Here is a 17,712-nt window from a genome sequence, read left to right as displayed (position 1 = left end):
TGGGAGTTTTGCGCACAGAGCTGTCGGAGAGAAAAACAAAATGTACAACGGGTAAGTTCGATCCCAGTATCCTGCTCAATCTTCAAAATTTTACCACCACAGGATTGCCATGTTCAAGGGCTTTCCTCTCGTACCAAACTTAAAGCTCTGACGATTTTTCAGGTGGGGCCAGATGCGACGGCGCGAGCAGGCACCCACTATAAATTGACGTACACTGTGCGTGTATACAGCGTATACAAAGACACGGCGCAGTCAGGGTTCCAACCGACAATAAGGGGGTCATTGAAAAAAATAGGCCGGACAATTAACAACTTTCAGCTACGCTCTGGAATAACTCTGCAACCAAAAATGCTAGAGAGATGCAATTTGTACCTTAGTCATGCTGGCATATTCCAGCGTCCATTTCTTAAAGGTTTAGGGCGACTTGCACACTTCTTGATAGGAAAAACCTCAAGTAGGCGGGGTTGCTCAGAAACGATTTCAACAGCCTCCACTATGGGAGTTTTGCGCACAGAGCTGTCGGAAAGAAAAACAAAATGTACAACGGGTAGTTTCGATCCCAGTATCCTGCTCAATCTTCAAAATTTTACCACCACAGGATTGCCATGTTCAAGGGCTTTCCTCTCGTACCAAACTTAAAGCTCTGACGATTTTTAAGGTGGGGCCAGATGCGACGGCGCGAGCAGGCACCCACTAGAAATTGACGTACACTGTGCGTGTATACAGCGTATACAAAGACACGGAGCAGTCAGGGTTCCAACCGACAATAAGGGGGTCATTGAAAAAAATAGGCCGGACAATTAAAAACTTTCAGCTACGCTCTGGAATAACTCTGCAACCAAAAATGCTAGGGAGATGCAGTTTGTACCTTAGTCATGCTGGCATATTCCTGCGTCCATTTCGTAAAAGTTTAGGGCGACTTGCACACTTCTTGATAGGAAAAACTTCAAGTAGGCGGGGTTGCTCAGAAACGATTTCAACAGCCTCCACTATGGGAGTTTTGCGCACAGAGCTGTCGGAGAGAAAAACAAAATGCACAACGGGTAATTTCGATCCCAGTATCCTGCTCAATCTTCAAAATGTTACCACCACAGGATTGCCATGTTCAAGGGCTTTCCTCTCGTACCAAACTTAAAGCTCTGACGATTTTTAAGGTGGGGCCAGATGCGACGGCGCGAGCAGGCACCCACTAGAAATTGACGTACACTGTGCGTGTATACAGCGTATACAAAGACACGGCGCAGTCAGGGTTCCAACCGACAATAAGGGGGTCATTGAAAAAAATAGGCCGGACAATTAAAAACTTTCAGCTACGCTCTGGAATAACTCTGCAACCAAAAATGCTAGGGAGATGCAGTTTGTACCTTAGTCATGCTAGCATATTCCTGCGTCCATTTCTTAAAAGTTGAGGGCGACTTGCACAGTTCTTGATAGGAAAAACCTCAAGTAGGCGGGGTTGCTCAGAAACGATTTCAACAGCCTCCACTATGGGAGTTTTGCGCACAGAGCTGTCGGAGAGAAAAACAAAATGCACAACGGTTAATTTCGATTCTAGTATCCTGCTCAATCTTCAAAATTTTACCACCACAAGATTGCAATGTTCAAGGGCTTTCCTCTCGTACGAAATTTAAAGCTCTGACGATTTTTAAGGTGGGGCCAGATGCGACGGCGCGAGCAGGCACCCACTAGAAATTGACTTACACTGTGCGTGTATACAGCGTATACAAAGACACGGAGCAGTCAGGGTTCCTACCGACAATAAGGGGGTCATTGAAAAAAATAGGCCGGACAATTAAAAACTTTCAGCTACGCTCTGGAATAACTCTGCAACCAAAAATGCTAGGGAGATGCAGTTTGTACCTTAGTCATGCTGGCATATTCCTGCGTCCATTTCTTAAAGGTTTAGGGCGACTTGCACACTTCTTGATAGGAAAAACCTCAAGTAGGCGGGGTTGCTCAGAAACGATTTCAACAGCCTCCACTATGGGAGTTTTGCGCACAGAGCTGTCGGAGAGAAAAACAAAATGCACAACGGGTAATTTCGATCCCAGAATCCTTCTCAATCTTCAAAATTTTACCACCACAGGATTGCCATGTTCAAAGGCTTTCCTCTCGTACCAAACTTAAAGCTCTGACGATTTTAAAGGTGGGGCCAGATGCGACGGCACGAGCAGGCACCCACTAGAAATTGACGTACACTGTGCGTGTATACAGCGTATACAAAGACATGGCGCAGTCAGGGTTCCAACCGACAATAAGGGGGTCATTGAAAATAATAGGCCGGACAATTAAAAACTTTCAGCTACGCTCTGGAATAACTCTGCAACCAAAAATGCTAGGGACATGCAGTTTGTACCTTAGTCATGCTGGCATATTCCTGCGTCCATTTCTTAAAGGTTTAGGGCGACTTGCACACTTCTTGATAGGAAAAACCTCAAGTAGGCGGGGTTGCTCAGAAACGATTTCAACAGCCTCCACTATGGGAGTTTTGCGCACAGAGCTGTCGGAGAGAAAAACAAAATGTACAACGGCTAATTTCGATCCCAGTATCCTGCTCAATCTTCAAAATTTTACCACCACAGGATTGCCATGTTCAAGGGCTTTCCTCTCGTACCAAACTTAAAGCTCTGACGATTTTTAAGGTGGGGCCAGATGCGACGGCGCGAGCAGGCACCCACTAGAAATTGACGTACACTGTGCGTGTATACAGCGTATACAAAGACACGGCGCAGTCAGGGTTCCAACCGACAATAAGGGGGTCATTGAAAAAAATAGGCCGGACAATTAAAAACTTTCAGCTACGCTCTGGAATAACTCTGCAACCAAAAATGCTAGGGAGATGCAGTTTGTACCTTAGTCATGCTGGCATATTCCTGCGTCCATTTCGTAAAAGTTTAGGGCGACTTGCACACTTCTTGATAGGAAAAACCTCAAGTAGGCGGGGTTGCTCAGAAACGATTTCAACAGCCTCCACTATGGGAGTTTTGCGCACAGAGCTGTCGGAGAGAAAAACAAAATGCACAACGGGTAATTTCGATCCCAGTATCCTGCTCAATCTTCAAAATGTTACCACCACAGGATTGCCATGTTTAAGGGCTTTCCTCTCGTACCAAACTTAAAGCTCTGACGATTTTTAAGGTGGGGCCAGATGCGACGGCGCGAGCAGGCACCCACTAGAAATTGACGTACACTGTGCGTGTATACAGCGTATACAAAGACACGGCGCAGTCAGGGTTCCAACCGACAATAAGGGGGTCATTGAAAAAAATAGGCCGGACAATTAAAAACTTTCAGCTACGCTCTGGAATAACTCTGCAACCAAAAATGCTAGGGAGATGCAGTTTGTACCTTAGTCATGCTAGCATATTCCTGCGTCCATTTCTTAAAAGTTGAGGGCGACTTGCACAGTTCTTGATAGGAAAAACCTCAAGTAGGCGGGGTTGCTCAGAAACGATTTCAACAGCCTCCACTATGGGAGTTTTGCGCACAGAGCTGTCGGAGAGAAAAACAAAATGCACAACGGTTAATTTCGATTCTAGTATCCTGCTCAATCTTCAAAATTTTACCACCACAAGATTGCAATGTTCAAGGGCTTTCCTCTCGTACGAAATTTAAAGCTCTGACGATTTTTAAGGTGGGGCCAGATGCGACGGCGCGAGCAGGCACCCACTAGAAATTGACTTACACTGTGCGTGTATACAGCGTATACAAAGACACGGAGCAGTCAGGGTTCCTACCGACAATAAGGGGGTCATTGAAAAAAATAGGCCGGACAATTAAAAACTTTCAGCTACGCTCTGGAATAACTCTGCAACCAAAAATGCTAGGGAGATGCAGTTTGTACCTTAGTCATGCTGGCATATTCCTGCGTCCATTTCTTAAAGGTTTAGGGCGACTTGCACACTTCTTGATAGGAAAAACCTCAAGTAGGCGGGGTTGCTCAGAAACGATTTCAACAGCCTCCACTATGGGAGTTTTGCGCACAGAGCTGTCGGAGAGAAAAACAAAATGCACAACGGGTAATTTCGATCCCAGAATCCTTCTCAATCTTCAAAATTTTACCACCACAGGATTGCCATGTTCAAAGGCTTTCCTCTCGTACCAAACTTAAAGCTCTGACGATTTTAAAGGTGGGGCCAGATGCGACGGCACGAGCAGGCACCCACTAGAAATTGACGTACACTGTGCGTGTATACAGCGTATACAAAGACATGGCGCAGTCAGGGTTCCAACCGACAATAAGGGGGTCATTGAAAATAATAGGCCGGACAATTAAAAACTTTCAGCTACGCTCTGGAATAACTCTGCAACCAAAAATGCTAGGGACATGCAGTTTGTACCTTAGTCATGCTGGCATATTCCTGCGTCCATTTCTTAAAGGTTTAGGGCGACTTGCACACTTCTTGATAGGAAAAACCTCAAGTAGGCGGGGTTGCTCAGAAACGATTTCAACAGCCTCCACTATGGGAGTTTTGCGCACAGAGCTGTCGGAGAGAAAAACAAAATGTACAACGGCTAATTTCGATCCCAGTATCCTGCTCAATCTTCAAAATTTTACCACCACAGGATTGCCATGTTCAAGGGCTTTCCTCTCGTACCAAACTTAAAGCTCTGACGATTTTTAAGGTGGGGCCAGATGCGACGGCGCGAGCAGGCACCCACTAGAAATTGACGTACACTGTGCGTGTATACAGCGTATACAAAGACACGGCGCAGTCAGGGTTCCAACCGACAATAAGGGGGTCATTGAAAAAAATAGGCCGGACAATTAACAACTTTCAGCTACGCTCTGGAATAACTCTGCAACCAAAAATGCTAGAGAGATGCAATTTGTACCTTAGTCATGCTGGCATATTCCTGCGTCCATTTCTTAAAGGTTTAGGGCGACTTGCACACTTCTTGATAGGAAAAACCTCAAGTAGGCGGGGTTGCTTAGAAACGATTTCAACAGCCTCCACTATGGGAGTTTTGCGCACAGAGCTGTCGGAGAGAAAAACAAAATGTACAACGGGTAATTTCGATCCCAGTATCCTGCTTAATCTTCAAAATTTTACCACCACAGGATTGCCATGTTCAAGGGCTTTCCTCTCGTACCAAACTTAAAGCTCTGACGATTTGTAAGGTGGGGCCAGATGCGACGGCGCGAGCAGGCACCCACTAGAAATTGACGTACACTGTGCGTGTATACAGCGTATTCCATGACACGGCGCAGTCAGGGTTCCAACCGACAATAAGGGGGTCATTGAAAAAAATAGGCCGGACAATTAACAACTTTCAGCTACGCTCTGGAATAACTCTGCAACCAAAAATGCTAGAGAGATGCAATTTGTACCTTAGTCATGCTGGCATATTCCTGCGTCCATTTCTTAAAGGTTTAGGGCGACTTGCACACTTCTTGATAGGAAAAACCTCAAGTAGGCGGGGTTGCTCAGAAACGATTTCAACAGCCTCCACTATGGGAGTTTTGCGCACAGAGCTGTCGGAGAGAAAAACAAAATGTACAACGGGTAATTTCGATCCCAGTATCCTGCTCAATCTTCAAAATTTTACCACCACAGGATTGCCATGTTCAAGGGCTTTCCTCTCGTACCAAACTTGAAGCTCTGACGATTTTTAAGGTGGGGCCAGATGCGACGGCGCGAGCAGGCACCCACTAGAAATTGACGTACACTGTGCGTGTATACAGCGTATACAAAGACACGGCGCAGTCAGGGTTCCAACCGACAATAAGGGGGTCATTGAAAAAAATAGGCCGGACAATTAACAACTTTCAGCTACGCTCTGGAATAACTCTGCAACCAAAAATGCTTGAGAGATGCAATTTGTACCTTAGTCATGCTGGCATATTCCAGCGTCCATTTCTTAAAGGTTTAGGGCGACTTGCACACTTCTTGATAGAAAAAACCTCAAGTAGGCGGGGTTGCTCAGAAACGATTTCAACAGCCTCCACTGTGGGAGTTTTGCGCACAGAGCTGTCGGAGAGAAAAACAAAATGTACAACGGGTAAGTTCGATCCCAGTATCCTGCTCAATCTTCAAAATTTTACCACCACAGGATTGCCATGTTCAAGGGCTTTCCTCTCGTACCAAACTTAAAGCTCTGACGATTTTTCAGGTGGGGCCAGATGCGACGGCGCGAGCAGGCACCCACTATAAATTGACGTACACTGTGCGTGTATACAGCGTATACAAAGACACGGCGCAGTCAGGGTTCCAACCGACAATAAGGGGGTCATTGAAAAAAATAGGCCGGACAATTAACAACTTTCAGCTACGCTCTGGAATAACTCTGCAACCAAAAATGCTAGAGAGATGCAATTTGTACCTTAGTCATGCTGGCATATTCCAGCGTCCATTTCTTAAAGGTTTAGGGCGACTTGCACACTTCTTGATAGGAAAAACCTCAAGTAGGCGGGGTTGCTCAGAAACGATTTCAACAGCCTCCACTATGGGAGTTTTGCGCACAGAGCTGTCGGAAAGAAAAACAAAATGTACAACGGGTAGTTTCGATCCCAGTATCCTGCTCAATCTTCAAAATTTTACCACCACAGGATTGCCATGTTCAAGGGCTTTCCTCTCGTACCAAACTTAAAGCTCTGACGATTTTTAAGGTGGGGCCAGATGCGACGGCGCGAGCAGGCACCCACTAGAAATTGACGTACACTGTGCGTGTATACAGCGTATACAAAGACACGGAGCAGTCAGGGTTCCAACCGACAATAAGGGGGTCATTGAAAAAAATAGGCCGGACAATTAAAAACTTTCAGCTACGCTCTGAAATAACTCTGCAACCAAAAATGCTAGGGAGATGCAGTTTGTACCTTAGTCATGCTGGCATATTCCTGCGTCCATTTCGTAAAAGTTTAGGGCGACTTGCACACTTCTTGATAGGAAAAACCTCAAGTAGGCGGGGTTGCTCAGAAACGATTTCAACAGCCTCCACTATGGGAGTTTTGCGCACAGAGCTGTCGGAGAGAAAAACAAAATGCACAACGGGTAATTTCGATCCCAGTATCCTGCTCAATCTTCAAAATGTTACCACCACAGGATTGCCATGTTCAAGGGCTTTCCTCTCGTACCAAACTTAAAGCTCTGACGATTTTTAAGGTGGGGCCAGATGCGACGGCGCGAGCAGGCACCCACTAGAAATTGACGTACACTGTGCGTGTATGCAGCGTATACAAAGACACGGAGCAGTCAGGGTTCCAACCGACAATAAGGGGGTCATTGAAAAAAATAGGCCGGACAATTAAAAACTTTCAGCTACGCTCTGGAATAACTCTGCAACCAAAAATGCTAGGGAGATGCAGTTTGTACCTTAGTCATGCTGGCATATTCCTGCGTCCATTTCTTAAAGGTTTAGGGCGACTTGCACACTTCTTGATAGGAAAAACCTCAAGTAGGCGGGGTTGCTCAGAAACGATTTCAACAGCCTCCACTATGGGAGTTTTGCGCACAGAGCTGTCGGAGAGAAAAACAAAATGTACAACGGGTAATTTCGATCCCAGTATCCTGCTCAATCTTCAAAATTTTACCACCACAGGATTGCCATGTTCAAGGGCTTTCCTCTCGTACCAAACTTGAAGCTCTGACGATTTTTAAGGTGGGGCCAGATGCGACGGCGCGAGCAGGCACCCACTAGAAATTGACGTACACTGTGCGTGTATACAGCGTATACAAAGACACGGCGCAGTCAGGGTTCCAACCGACATTAAGGGGGTCATTGAAAAAAATAGGCCGGACAATTAACAACTTTCAGCTACGCTCTGGAATAACTCTGCAACCAAAAATGCTTGAGAGATGCAATTTGTACCTTAGTCATGCTGGCATATTCCAGCGTCCATTTCTTAAAGGTTTAGGGCGACTTGCACACTTCTTGATAGAAAAAACCTCAAGTAGGCGGGGTTGCTCAGAAACGATTTCAACAGCCTCCACTATGGGAGTTTTGCGCACAGAGCTGTCCGAAAGAAAAACAAAATGTACAACGGGTAGTTTCGATCCCAGTATCCTGCTCAATCTTCAAAATTTTACCACCACAGGATTGCCATGTTCAAGGGCTTTCCTCTCGTACCAAACTTAAAGCTCTGACGATTTTTAAGGTGGGGCCAGATGCGACGGCGCGAGCAGGCACCCACTAGAAATTGACGTACACTGTGCGTGTATACAGCGTATACAAAGACACGGAGCAGTCAGGGTTCCAACCGACAATAAGGGGGTCATTGAAAAAAATAGGCCGGACAATTAAAAACTTTCAGCTACGCTCTGGAATAACTCTGCAACCAAAAATGCTAGGGAGATGCAGTTTGTACCTTAGTCATGCTGGCATATTCCTGCGTCCATTTCGTAAAAGTTTAGGGCGACTTGCACACTTCTTGATAGGAAAAACCTCAAGTAGGCGGGGTTGCTCAGAAACGATTTCAACAGCCTCCACTATGGGAGTTTTGCGCACAGAGCTGTCGGAGAGAAAAACAAAATGCACAACGGGTAATTTCGATCCCAGTATCCTGCTCAATCTTCAAAATGTTACCACCACAGGATTGCCATGTTCAAGGGCTTTCCTCTCGTACCAAACTTAAAGCTCTGACGATTTGTAAGGTGGGGCCAGATGCGACGGCGCGAGCAGGCACCCACTATAAATTGACGTACACTGTGCGTGTATACAGCGTATACAAAGACACGGAGCAGTCAGGGTTCCAACCGACAATAAGGGGGTCATTGAAAAAAATAGGCCGGACAATTAACAACTTTCAGCTACGCTCTGGAATAACTCTGCAACCAAAAATGCTAGAGAGATGCAATTTGTACCTTAGTCATGCTGGCATATTCCTGCGTCTATTTCTTAAAGGTTTAGGGCGACTTGCACACTTCTTGATAGGAAAAACCTCAAGTAGGCGGGGTTGCTCAGAAACGATTTCAACAGCCTCCACTATGGGAGTTTTGCGCACAGAGCTGTCGGAGAGAAAAACAAAATGTACAACGGGTAATTTCGATCCCAGTATCCTGCTCAATCTTCAAAATTTTACCACCACAGGATTGCCATGTTCAAGGGCTTTCCTCTCGTACCAAACTTGAAGCTCTGACGATTTTTAAGGTGGGGCCAGATGCGACGGCGCGAGCAGGCACCCACTAGAAATTGACGTACACTGTGCGTGTATACAGCGTATACAAAGACACGGCGCAGTCAGGGTTCCAACCGACAATAAGGGGGTCATTGAAAAAAATAGGCCGGACAATTAACAACTTTCAGCTACGCTCTGGAATAACTCTGCAACCAAAAATGCTTGAGAGATGCAATTTGTACCTTAGTCATGCTGGCATATTCCAGCGTCCATTTCTTAAAGGTTTAGGGCGACTTGCACACTTCTTGATAGAAAAAACCTCAAGTAGGCGGGGTTGCTCAGAAACGATTTCAACAGCCTCCACTGTGGGAGTTTTGCGCACAGAGCTGTCGGAGAGAAAAACAAAATGTACAACGGGTAAGTTCGATCCCAGTATCCTGCTCAATCTTCAAAATTTTACCACCACAGGATTGCCATGTTCAAGGGCTTTCCTCTCGTACCAAACTTAAAGCTCTGACGATTTTTCAGGTGGGGCCAGATGCGACGGCGCGAGCAGGCACCCACTATAAATTGACGTACACTGTGCGTGTATACAGCGTATACAAAGACACGGCGCAGTCAGGGTTCCAACCGACAATAAGGGGGTCATTGAAAAAAATAGGCCGGACAATTAACAACTTTCAGCTACGCTCTGGAATAACTCTGCAACCAAAAATGCTAGAGAGATGCAATTTGTACCTTAGTCATGCTGGCATATTCCTGCGTCCATTTCTTAAAGGTTTAGGGCGACTTGCACACTTCTTGATAGGAAAAACCTCAAGTAGGCGGGGTTGCTCAGAAACGATTTCAACAGCCTCCACTATGGGAGTTTTGCGCACAGAGCTGTCGGAAAGAAAAACAAAATGTACAACGGGTAGTTTCGATCCCAGTATCCTGCTCAATCTTCAAAATTTTACCACCACAGGATTGCCATGTTCAAGGGCTTTCCTCTCGTACCAAACTTAAAGCTCTGACGATTTTTAAGGTGGGGCCAGATGCGACGGCGCGAGCAGGCACCCACTAGAAATTGACGTACACTGTGCGTGTATACAGCGTATACAAAGACACGGAGCAGTCAGGGTTCCAACCGACAATAAGGGGGTCATTGAAAGAAATAGGCCGGACAATTAAAAACTTTCAGCTACGCTCTGGAATAACTCTGCAACCAAAAATGCTAGGGAGATGCAGTTTGTACCTTAGTCATGCTGGCATATTCCTGCGTCCATTTCGTAAAAGTTTAGGGCGACTTGCACACTTCTTGATAGGAAAAACCTCAAGTAGGCGGGGTTGCTCAGAAACGATTTCAACAGCCTCCACTATGGGAGTTTTGCGCACAGAGCTGTCGGAGAGAAAAACAAAATGCACAACGGGTAATTTCGATCCCAGTATCCTGCTCAATCTTCAAAATTTTACCACCACAGGATTGCCATGTTCAAGGGCTTTCCTCTCGTACCAAACTTAAAGCTCTGACGATTTTTCAGGTGGGGCCAGATGCGACGGCGCGAGCAGGCACCCACTAGAAATTGACGTACACTGTGCGTGTATGCAGCGTATACAAAGACACGGAGCAGTCAGGGTTCCAACCGACAATAAGGGGGTCATTGAAAAAAATAGGCCGGACAATTAAAAACTTTCAGCTACGCTCTGGAATAACTCTGCAACCAAAAATGCTAGAGAGATGCAATTTGTACCTTAGTCATGCTGGCATATTCCTGCGTCCATTTCTTAAAGGTTTAGGGCGACTTGCACACTTCTTGATAGGAAAAACCTCAAGTAGGCGGGGTTGCTCAGAAACGATTTCAACAGCCTCCACTATGGGAGTTTTGCGCACAGAGCTGTCGGAGAGAAAAACAAAATGTACAACGGGTAATTTCGATCCCAGTATCCTGCTCAATCTTCAAAATTTTACCACCACAGGATTGCCATGTTCAAGGGCTTTCCTCTCGTACCAAACTTGAAGCTCTGACGATTTTTAAGGTGGGGCCAGATGCGACGGCGCGAGCAGGCACCCACTAGAAATTGACGTACACTGTGCGTGTATACAGCGTATACAAAGACACGGCGCAGTCAGGGTTCCAACCGACAATAAGGGGGTCATTGAAAAAAATAGGCCGGACAATTAACAACTTTCAGCTACGCTCTGGAATAACTCTGCAACCAAAAATGCTTGAGAGATGCAATTTGTACCTTAGTCATGCTGGCATATTCCAGCGTCCATTTCTTAAAGGTTTAGGGCGACTTGCACACTTCTTGATAGAAAAAACCTCAAGTAGGCGGGGTTGCTCAGAAACGATTTCAACAGCCTCCACTGTGGGAGTTTTGCGCACAGAGCTGTCGGAGAGAAAAACAAAATGTACAACGGGTAAGTTCGATCCCAGTATCCTGCTCAATCTTCAAAATTTTACCACCACAGGATTGCCATGTTCAAGGGCTTTCCTCTCGTACCAAACTTAAAGCTCTGACGATTTTTCAGGTGGGGCCAGATGCGACGGCGCGAGCAGGCACCCACTATAAATTGACGTACACTGTGCGTGTATACAGCGTATACAAAGACACGGCGCAGTCAGGGTTCCAACCGACAATAAGGGGGTCATTGAAAAAAATAGGCCGGACAATTAACAACTTTCAGCTACGCTCTGGAATAACTCTGCAACCAAAAATGCTAGAGAGATGCAATTTGTACCTTAGTCATGCTGGCATATTCCTGCGTCCATTTCTTAAAGGTTTAGGGCGACTTGCACACTTCTTGATAGGAAAAACCTCAAGTAGGCGGGGTTGCTCAGAAACGATTTCAACAGCCTCCACTATGGGAGTTTTGCGCACAGAGCTGTCGGAAAGAAAAACAAAATGTACAACGGGTAGTTTCGATCCCAGTATCCTGCTCAATCTTCAAAATTTTACCACCACAGGATTGCCATGTTCAAGGGCTTTCCTCTCGTACCAAACTTAAAGCTCTGACGATTTTTAAGGTGGGGCCAGATGCGACGGCGCGAGCAGGCACCCACTAGAAATTGACGTACACTGTGCGTGTATACAGCGTATACAAAGACACGGAGCAGTCAGGGTTCCAACCGACAATAAGGGGGTCATTGAAAAAAATAGGCCGGACAATTAAAAACTTTCAGCTACGCTCTGGAATAACTCTGCAACCAAAAATGCTAGGGAGATGCAGTTTGTACCTTAGTCATGCTGGCATATTCCTGCGTCCATTTCGTAAAAGTTTAGGGCGACTTGCACACTTCTTGATAGGAAAAACCTCAAGTAGGCGGGGTTGCTCAGAAACGATTTCAACAGCCTCCACTATGGGAGTTTTGCGCACAGAGCTGTCGGAGAGAAAAACAAAATGCACAACGGGTAATTTCGATCCCAGTATCCTGCTCAATCTTCAAAATGTTACCACCACAGGATTGCCATGTTCAAGGGCTTTCCTCTCGTACCAAACTTAAAGCTCTGACGATTTTTCAGGTGGGGCCAGATGCGACGGCGCGAGCAGGCACCCACTAGAAATTGACGTACACTGTGCGTGTATGCAGCGTATACAAAGACACGGAGCAGTCAGGGTTCCAACCGACAATAAGGGGGTCATTGAAAAAAATAGGCCGGACAATTAAAAACTTTCAGCTACGCTCTGGAATAACTCTGCAACCAAAAATGCTAGAGAGATGCAATTTGTACCTTAGTCATGCTGGCATATTCCTGCGTCCATTTCTTAAAGGTTTAGGGCGACTTGCACACTTCTTGATAGGAAAAACCTCAAGTAGGCGGGGTTGCTCAGAAACGATTTCAACAGCCTCCACTATGGGAGTTTTGCGCACAGAGCTGTCGGAGGAAAAACAAAATGTACAACGGGTAATTTCGATCCCAGTATCCTGCTCAATCTTCAAAATTTTACCACCACAGGATTGCCATGTTCAAGGGCTTTCCTCTCGTAGCAAACTTAAAGTTCTGACGATTTTTTAGGTGGGGCCAGATGCGACGGCGCGAGCAGGCACCCACTAGAAATTGACGTACACTGTGCGTGTATACAGCGTATACAAAGACACGGCGCAGTCAGGGTTCCAACCGACAATAAGGGGGTCATTGAAAAAAATAGGCCGGACAATTAAAAACTTTCAGCTACGCTCTGGAATAACTCTGCAACCAAAAATGCTAGAGAGATGCAGTTTGTACCTTAGTCATGCTGGAATATTCCTGCGTCCATTTCTTAAAGGTTTAGGGCGACTTGCACACTTCTTGATAGGAAAAACCTCAAGTAGGCGGGGTTGCTCAGAAACGATTTCAACAGCCTCCACTATGGGAGTTTTGCGCACAGAGCTGTCGGAAAGAAAAACAAAATGTACAACGGGTAGTTTCGATCCCAGTATCCTGCTCAATCTTCAAAATTTTACCACCACAGGATTGCCATGTTCAAGGGCTTTCCTCTCGTACCAAACTTAAAGCTCTGACGATTTTTAAGGTGGGGCCAGATGCGACGGCGCGAGCAGGCACCCACTAGAAATTGACGTACACTGTGCGTGTATACAGCGTATACAAAGACACGGAGCAGTCAGGGTTCCAACCGACAATAAGGGGGTCATTGAAAGAAATAGGCCGGACAATTAAAAACTTTCAGCTACGCTCTGGAATAACTCTGCAACCAAAAATGCTAGGGAGATGCAGTTTGTACCTTAGTCATGCTGGCATATTCCTGCGTCCATTTCGTAAAAGTTTAGGGCGACTTGCACACTTCTTGATAGGAAAAACCTCAAGTAGGCGGGGTTGCTCAGAAACGATTTCAACAGCCTCCACTATGGGAGTTTTGCGCACAGAGCTGTCGGAGAGAAAAACAAAATGCACAACGGGTAATTTCGATCCCAGTATCCTGCTCAATCTTCAAAATTTTACCACCACAGGATTGCCATGTTCAAGGGCTTTCCTCTCGTACCAAACTTAAAGCTCTGACGATTTTTCAGGTGGGGCCAGATGCGACGGCGCGAGCAGGCACCCACTAGAAATTGACGTACACTGTGCGTGTATGCAGCGTATACAAAGACACGGAGCAGTCAGGGTTCCAACCGACAATAAGGGGGTCATTGAAAAAAATAGGCCGGACAATTAAAAACTTTCAGCTACGCTCTGGAATAACTCTGCAACCAAAAATGCTAGAGAGATGCAATTTGTACCTTAGTCATGCTGGCATATTCCTGCGTCCATTTCTTAAAGGTTTAGGGCGACTTGCACACTTCTTGATAGGAAAAACCTCAAGTAGGCGGGGTTGCTCAGAAACGATTTCAACAGCCTCCACTATGGGAGTTTTGCGCACAGAGCTGTCGGAGAGAAAAACAAAATGTACAACGGGTAATTTCGATCCCAGTATCCTGCTCAATCTTCAAAATTTTACCACCACAGGATTGCCATGTTCAAGGGCTTTCCTCTCGTACCAAACTTGAAGCTCTGACGATTTTTAAGGTGGGGCCAGATGCGACGGCGCGAGCAGGCACCCACTAGAAATTGACGTACACTGTGCGTGTATACAGCGTATACAAAGACACGGCGCAGTCAGGGTTCCAACCGACAATAAGGGGGTCATTGAAAAAAATAGGCCGGACAATTAACAACTTTCAGCTACGCTCTGGAATAACTCTGCAACCAAAAATGCTTGAGAGATGCAATTTGTACCTTAGTCATGCTGGCATATTCCAGCGTCCATTTCTTAAAGGTTTAGGGCGACTTGCACACTTCTTGATAGAAAAAACCTCAAGTAGGCGGGGTTGCTCAGAAACGATTTCAACAGCCTCCACTGTGGGAGTTTTGCGCACAGAGCTGTCGGAGAGAAAAACAAAATGTACAACGGGTAAGTTCGATCCCAGTATCCTGCTCAATCATCAAAATTTTACCACCACAGGATTGCCATGTTCAAGGGCTTTCCTCTCGTACCAAACTTAAAGCTCTGACGATTTTTCAGGTGGGGCCAGATGCGACGGCGCGAGCAGGCACCCACTATAAATTGACGTACACTGTGCGTGTATACAGCGTATACAAAGACACGGCGCAGTCAGGGTTCCAACCGACAATAAGGGGGTCATTGAAAAAAATAGGCCGGACAATTAACAACTTTCAGCTACGCTCTGGAATAACTCTGCAACCAAAAATGCTAGAGAGATGCAATTTGTACCTTAGTCATGCTGGCATATTCCTGCGTCCATTTCTTAAAGGTTTAGGGCGACTTGCACACTTCTTGATAGGAAAAACCTCAAGTAGGCGGGGTTGCTCAGAAACGATTTCAACAGCCTCCACTATGGGAGTTTTGCGCACAGAGCTGTCGGAAAGAAAAACAAAATGTACAACGGGTAGTTTCGATCCCAGTATCCTGCTCAATCTTCAAAATTTTACCACCACAGGATTGCCATGTTCAAGGGCTTTCCTCTCGTACCAAACTTAAAGCTCTGACGATTTTTAAGGTGGGGCCAGATGCGACGGCGCGAGCAGGCACCCACTAGAAATTGACGTACACTGTGCGTGTATACAGCGTATACAAAGACACGGAGCAGTCAGGGTTCCAACCGACAATAAGGGGGTCATTGAAAAAAATAGGCCGGACAATTAAAAACTTTCAGCTACGCTCTGGAATAACTCTGCAACCAAAAATGCTAGGGAGATGCAGTTTGTACCTTAGTCATGCTGGCATATTCCTGCGTCCATTTCGTAAAAGTTTAGGGCGACTTGCACACTTCTTGATAGGAAAAACCTCAAGTAGGCGGGGTTGCTCAGAAACGATTTCAACAGCCTCCACTATGGGAGTTTTGCGCACAGAGCTGTCGGAGAGAAAAACAAAATGCACAACGGGTAATTTCGATCCCAGTATCCTGCTCAATCTTCAAAATGTTACCACCACAGGATTGCCATGTTCAAGGGCTTTCCTCTCGTACCAAACTTAAAGCTCTGACGATTTTTCAGGTGGGGCCAGATGCGACGGCGCGAGCAGGCACCCACTAGAAATTGACGTACACTGTGCGTGTATGCAGCGTATACAAAGACACGGAGCAGTCAGGGTTCCAACCGACAATAAGGGGGTCATTGAAAAAAATAGGCCGGACAATTAAAAACTTTCAGCTACGCTCTGGAATAACTCTGCAACCAAAAATGCTAGAGAGATGCAATTTGTACCTTAGTCATGCTGGCATATTCCTGCGTCCATTTCTTAAAGGTTTAGGGCGACTTGCACACTTCTTGATAGGAAAAACCTCAAGTAGGCGGGGTTGCTCAGAAACGATTTCAACAGCCTCCACTATGGGAGTTTTGCGCACAGAGCTGTCGGAGGAAAAACAAAATGTACAACGGGTAATTTCGATCCCAGTATCCTGCTCAATCTTCAAAATTTTACCACCACAGGATTGCCATGTTCAAGGGCTTTCCTCTCGTAGCAAACTTAAAGTTCTGACGATTTTTTAGGTGGGGCCAGATGCGACGGCGCGAGCAGGCACCCACTAGAAATTGACGTACACTGTGCGTGTATACAGCGTATACAAAGACACGGCGCAGTCAGGGTTCCAACCGACAATAAGGGGGTCATTGAAAAAAATAGGCCGGACAATTAAAAACTTTCAGCTACGCTCTGGAATAACTCTGCAACCAAAAATGCTAGAGAGATGCAGTTTGTACCTTAGTCATGCTGGAATATTCCTGCGTCCATTTCTTAAAGGTTTAGGGCGACTTGCACACTTCTTGATAGGAAAAACCTCAAGTAGGCGGGGTTGCTCAGAAACGATTTCAACAGCCTCCACTATGGGAGTTTTGCGCACAGAGCTGTCTGAAAGAAAAACAAAACATACAACGGGTAGTTTCGATCCCAGTATCCTGCTCAATCTTCAAAATTTTACCACCACAGGATTGCCATGTTCAAGGGCTTTCCTCTCGTACCAAACTTAAAGTTCTGACGATTTTTTAAGTGGGGCCAGATGCGACGGCGCGAGCAGGCACCCACTAGAAATTGACGTACACTGTGCGTGTATACAGCGTATACAAAGACACGGAGCAGTCAGGGTTCCAACCGACAATAAGGGGGTCATTGAAAAAAATAGGCCGGACAATTAAAAACTTTCAGCTACGCTCTGGAATAACTCTGCAACCAAAAATGCTAGGGAGATGCAGTTTGTACCTTAGTCATGCTGGCATATTCCTGCGTCCATTTCGTAAAAGTTTAGGGCGACTTGCACACTTCTTGATAGGAAAAACCTCAAGTAGGCGGGGTTGCTCAGAAACGATTTCAACAGCTTCCACTATGGGAGTTTTGCGCACAGAGCTGTCGGAGAGAAAAACAAAATGCACAACGGGTAATTTAGATCCCAGTATCCTGCTCAATCTTCAAAATTTTACCACCAGAGGATTGCCATGTTCAAGGGCTTTCCTCTCGTACCAAACTTAAAGCTCTGACGATTTTTAAGGTGGGGCCAGATGCGACGGCGCGAGCAGGTACCCACTAGAAATTGACGTACACTGTGCGTGTATGCAGCGTATACAAAGACACGGAGCAGTCAGGGTTCCAACCGACAATAAGGGGGTCATTGAAAAAAATAGGCCGGACAATTAAAAACTTTCAGCTACGCTCTGGAATAACTCTGCAACCAAAAATGCTA

Source organism: Asterias amurensis, chromosome 7, assembly GCF_032118995.1.
Source record: "Asterias amurensis chromosome 7, ASM3211899v1".
Taxonomy (NCBI): Eukaryota; Metazoa; Echinodermata; class Asteroidea; order Forcipulatida; family Asteriidae; genus Asterias; species Asterias amurensis.
Note: the sequence above shows the minus strand (reverse complement) of the source record.